We start from the raw sequence: 5,858 nt of genomic DNA on the forward strand, positions 1-5,858 counted from the left end.
AGAATCACTTGAACACGGGATGTGGAGATTGCAGTGAGCCAAGATCGCCCCATTGCACTCCAGCCTGGGCAACAAGAGCAAAACTCTGTCTCAAAAATAAATAAATAAATAAATGAAGGGGTACTACATGTACAGACATAAAACAATCTCCATTGTATTTTATTAAGTGTGGGACAAAAGACATAAAATGGCACAAATTCTTTTTGTTGTTAAAAAAATTAAAAATCTTGGATTTTATAAGCTTGTACAGGTTCTAGAATAAGAAAAAATTAAGGTACACTGTTACAAAATCAATAAAAGAAAATTAGTTGTTCAAAAGGAATCATTAAGACTTTGTCAGGGCTTTGTGGAATGCTCCAGTGGCCTAAAGAACCCTGGTTTCTTCCCTGGGAACAGTTGAAGAATAAAGACAGCAGGAATTTGAAGTTCACCTCAAGCCAAACACTAACTTCCCTTATAGACAAGCACAAAGGTCTTGGACATGGGTCTGGCACTATGTCCTCTCTTCCTCTCTGATTGCACCCACCTCACCCCTCATCACTCTCCACACTCCAGCCACTAGCCTTTTTCCTCTATTCTCTAATGTACTGAGTTTATTCCTACTTCTTGCAGTCGTACTTAATATTTTCATTGTCTTTAATGCAGATCTTTGCGTGGCTGGCTTTTTTTTTTTTTTTTTTTTTTTTTTTTTTGAGACGGAGTCTGGCTTTGTTGCCCAGGCTGGAGTGCAGTGGCAATCTCAACTCACTGCAAGCTCCGCCTCCCGGGTTCACGCCATTCTCCTGCCTCAGGCTCCGGAGTAGCTGGGACTACAGGCACCTACCACCACCACGCCCAGCTAGTTTTTGTATTTTTAGTAGAGATGGGGTTTCACCGTGTTAGGCAGGATGGTCTCGATCTCCTGACAACATGATCTGCCTGCCTCAGCCTCCCAAAGTGCTGGGACTACAGGCGTGAGCCACCACACCCGCCCACATGGCTGGCTTCTTGTCAATCAAATCTCCACTCAAACATCACCTTTCAGATAAATGCTCTGCTTCCCTGACTTTAAATTCATTGTTTTATTTATTTTATAGTATTTATCACTCTCAAAAGATACTTTATTTGTTTGCCTGTTTGTTATTGTGTATGGCCCCCAACCCCCAACAGGAGGAACCTGCTATGTTTAGTTCACCACTGTACTTACTAATATTTAGAAAAGTACCTGGTATATATGGGGTACTTACTATTTGAGTGAATGAATGAAGAAATGGCTAGGACGTAGTCATTCATCTAAGTAACTAAGGCTGATTCTTCTGGCTTGCCCCAGATTGAGCCTGTAGCAAATTCCTGAGACATCTAATTTAAAAAACTGCATTTAATGGCAAACTTCTGTTCCAACAGAACAAGCATGATAGTAAGGCTTCTTTTGTTTGTGTGCAGGTGTGGGGTGATAAGGTGGTGGTGGTGGTATATCCCATGCTTCACATACCACAGCCTAACTTCTGAGCATTCTTTGTTTCTCCTTCCACACAAACCAACTCTGCTAGTTCCAACTGGGTTCACAATTTAGCTCAAACATTACCATGTCTACAGCTTGAAATAAATTAGATTCGGAATACAACAAATCAAAATTTACAATAAGAACAAGAGATCAGTGGCTATTTGTTAATTTCTTATAATTGTACTTTCTTTTTCATTTTTAATATTAACAACTCCCAAACCGTGACATTTGAATAATATTGACTCCACTCATAGACTTAAGCCAGATTTAGGAATGGGCACGTAACAGCCGGCTTAAGCCAATGAAAACATTGCATTTCTTGGCCTTGTCAACTAAAATAGGATTGGGCATGTGATCTAAACTGTATCAATGCAAGTAATTCAGTATTTTTGTTGCGAAAATTGGGTATGGATTCTCTATTTTGTACTGGCTTGGTGCTTGGTGGTATGGGTATATGAAGCTTGGAACAGCTTATGGCAATGAGGAGAGAAACTGGAGCTACTGGGATGTCCTATCAGGATGGAGTAAATCCAGAGGAAGTAGAATTGAGAGACAAAATGATGATGATGTGTGAACGCTGGATCAAGCTACATCTGAAAAGGGATCATTCCATTTCTGTATCCTGAAATCAAAATATTCTTAACTGATATCAAGGAACACAAAGGCCTTCAGTCAGGCTCTACTTCTATCTCTGCTATCTGAGAAACAACCTTTAGGAGATGTTGTCAGTGCTCTGTCCAGAAGCCCTTTTACCATTTCCGGGCATCACTTCCCTTTGGTATAACAGCCACACTCCCTTTAGCTACTGGAGCCACTTGGGCCACAAGTGAAAGAGAGCCTGGGAGTTTTCCAATGACTGTCTAGTCCAGGGGTAGGAAAGTCCAGTTCCCTTGCCTTGGTTTGGACAACCTTGTGGTATAAAGTATATTCCAGAGTTCCCATGCAAGACAACTTTTGTCTGAGGCTGCACTGTGCCAGGCTTCCTTCTCTTTCCTGTCCTGACCTTCCTTTATAAACACTTGCATACAAGTCTTCATCTCTTAGCCTAAGACGGTCTCCTCAATGTGTGTGCATAGGTCGATCACTTGGCAAAAAAACTAATAAAAATATTAGAACTCAGAGAATAAATGCTCTATTCACTTCTGAATTTCACTAGTGGATATCGTACTTTCAAAAAATGCAATTATGAAAGTGTTCAATGTAAGAATTAATTTGTGTTGGCTCCAGAGAGAATAGAGAGAGCCTGATTGCACTGCAGGTTCAGGCTCTTCCTACCAAAAATTCAGTTTTGAGTGTGTGAGTGTTTCCCAAAATATACACTGTTTTAAAATTTCAAATTCATAAAAACTTATAGTCTTCCAAATTTTAGCTTTTGAAAATGGAGGGTTCTTTCTCAAATACTTGAATCCTATATATCAAGGTCTCTGCTTACAATATTATTCTTTCTCACAGTGTGCTATATATACTGTGGTAGATTTGCTATCTGAGATGCAAGAAAGTGCACTGCAGTTGGAGAATATTCAACTTAGAAACTACTAATTGTGCTTTCTAAGTTTAATTTGTGTTATGAGTATTTTCTTAGTTAAAAAAGAAACAAAAGAAAACATGGACTAATAATATATTGAAATAATGCCACCACATATATTTAATCTGTGATAAGATGGAATTAAACAACAAAGTGCTTTCTAATCAAGTATTTAGATAGAACCATGCAGGTTTCTGGCATTAAATTTTATGTTCTTACCCTCATATGCATAAATACGAGGTACCAGATATCTGCCATATTAAGTCAGCATTATGCTACTCATGGAAAAATAATTATTTCATTTTGAAAAGTTGATATCTAGGTCAATATAAGCAGTCAAAAAGTAAGAAGCATCAAACTGAATTTTGGTGAAGTTTTTCAGATAGGAGTAATTTAGTATAGTTAAAAAGTAACAAGTATAGGCCATGAAACCCCTTAAAGGAATTTGCCTTATTGTAATCACATGTTAGAAAACCTCAAGTGTTGGCTGGGCGCAGTGGCTCACGCCTGTAATCCCAGCACTTTGGGAGGCTGAGGCAGGCGGATCACGAGGTCAGGAGATCGAGACCATCCTGGCTAACACGGTGAAACCCCATCTCTACTAAAAATACAAAAAAATTAGCCGGGCATGGTGGCGGGTGCCTGTAGTCCCAGCTACTCGGGAGGCTGAGGCAGGAGAACGGCATGAACCCAGGAGGTGGAGCCTGCAGTGAAGGGAGATCGTGCCACTGCACTCCAGCCTGGGCGACAGAGCAAGACTCCATCTCAAAAAAAAAAAAAAAAAAAAAAAAGAAAAGAGTAAAAGAAAACCTCAAGTGTTATTGGTAATCAGGTATGTACTATTTATATGTATCCTAATGGTAATCTGACCATGATTTTGATATTCTTTTTGTGGACCTGTAAACCCGTGTGATCTGATTAGTTTAGATAATCACCAGTAAGAATAATTGCTTTAATTCAATCTGTAGTCTGGAAGTTATTTAGTTACTCAATATTCTTAAGACTGGGGCTCTTGCATACTGCTTTCTATGACACTTTTAATGTATTCTGTTAATAAACACTATTTTTGTTCCTAGTGGATAAAGTCGATAGATAAGTGGCTCATCTCTATTACATAATCTGGTGAGTTGTTGAAGGAGGTTTGTATACTGTACATCATGACTGTTACTGTTTTTCTTGGGTTGGAATGCATACATATAGGCATTGTTTTGCTTAGGTATTGGGTTTTCCTCTACAATTTTACTTGATGGTAATCTTTACATAAAACCTCTCCCAGTTTCCTTATTTAAAAATTCGGCATTAAAAGAATGACCATTGAGGTCAGTGTGCGCCGCGGGTGCGGGGGAGCTCAAGAACCGAGCGGAGCTGGTTGAGCCTTCGAAATCCTAAAATGCGCGGCCGTGTTATTGATTGAATTCTGCCGGCGCGGGAGCCTCTGCAGAGAGTGCGAGAGATGAAGATGGGCAGATGGATTCATTTAGAGCTGGAACAGGACGCCCTCTGATATGAAAGAACTTGTCCTGGACAACAGTCGGTCGAATGAAGGCAAACTCGAAGGCCTCACAGATGAATTTGAAGAACCGGAATTCTTAAGTACAATCAACGTAGGCCTCACCTCAATCGCAAACTTACCAAAGTTAAACTTAAGGAGCTTGAACTAAGCGATAACAGAGTCTCAGGGGTTGTGGAAGTATTGGCAGAAAAGTGTCCGAACCTCACGCATCTAAATTTAAGTGGCAACAAAATTAAAGACCTCAGCACAACAGAGCCACTGAAAAAAGTTTGAAAACATCAAGAGCTTAGACCTTTTCAATTGCGATGTAACCAACCTGAACGACTACCGAGAAAATGTGTTCAAGCTACTCCCGCAACTCACGTATCTCGACGGCTATGACCCGGACGACAAGGAGGCCCCTAACTTGGATGCTGAGGGCTACGTGGAGGGCCTGGATGAGGAGGATGAGGATGAGGATGAGGAGGAGTATGATGAAGATGCTCAGGTAGTGGAAGACGAGGAGGATGAGGAGGAAGAGGAGGAGGAAGGTGAAGAGGAGGACGTGCGTGGAGAGCAGGAGGAGGATTAAGAAGGTTATAACGATGGAGAGGTAGATGATGAGGAAGATGAAGAAGAGCTCGGTGAAGAAAGGAGTCAGAAGCGAAAACGAGAACCTGAAGATGAGGGAGAAGATGATGACTAAGTGGAATAATCTATTTTGAAAAATTCCTGTTGTGATTTGACTGTTTTTACCCATATCCCCTCCCCCCTCCAATCCTGCCCCCCGAAACTTATTTTTTTTCTGATTGTAACGTTGCTGTGGGAAGGAGAGGGGAAAGGTGTACTGGGGGTTTCGGGGGGAGGGAGGGCGGGTGGGGGTGTAATAAAATACTATTTTTACTGCCAAAAAAAAAAAAAAATGACCATTAAGCAGTAAATGAAGTCTTGCTGTCAGGAACAGTATACAGCAAGAAATATTTCCTGCTTACAAAATCACTTTATCGGGAGTAGTTGTCTTCCTCACTACTGGGCAACCTTTTATTAAGGCATTTCAATATGCATCCTGCTTTAATTAGCTATGCAAATAGTACACCACCTTCAGGAGCAAATGCTACTGAGAACCAAGCCACACTTGGGGAGCCAATTCCCAGATCTACAATTCAGTAATGAGATTATTTTGGGCAAAACTTTCATGTTTCTGTGGTTCTCTTTCTCTTCTTGGAAATTTGAGAATAGACTATGTTGCCTATGCAATTCTGTCACTTAATTCCTTTCTATTTTGCATTATAATTATTTATAAACTAATTTTGCCTTACCAGTGTATAAGCTACTTCAAGGCAGCAGCTAATGTAGTA

General features: G+C 40.4%; 1 pseudogene; it reads left to right on the top strand.

The window, feature by feature from the left end:
- The first annotated feature begins 4,461 nt into the window (after positions 1 to 4,461).
- Positions 4,462 to 5,281, top strand: LOC129482606 (acidic leucine-rich nuclear phosphoprotein 32 family member A-like; annotated as a pseudogene).
- Positions 5,282 to 5,858: the final 577 nt, after the last annotated feature.

Source organism: Symphalangus syndactylus, chromosome 5 (assembly GCF_028878055.3).
Source record: "Symphalangus syndactylus isolate Jambi chromosome 5, NHGRI_mSymSyn1-v2.1_pri, whole genome shotgun sequence".
Classification (NCBI taxonomy): domain Eukaryota; kingdom Metazoa; phylum Chordata; class Mammalia; order Primates; family Hylobatidae; genus Symphalangus; species Symphalangus syndactylus.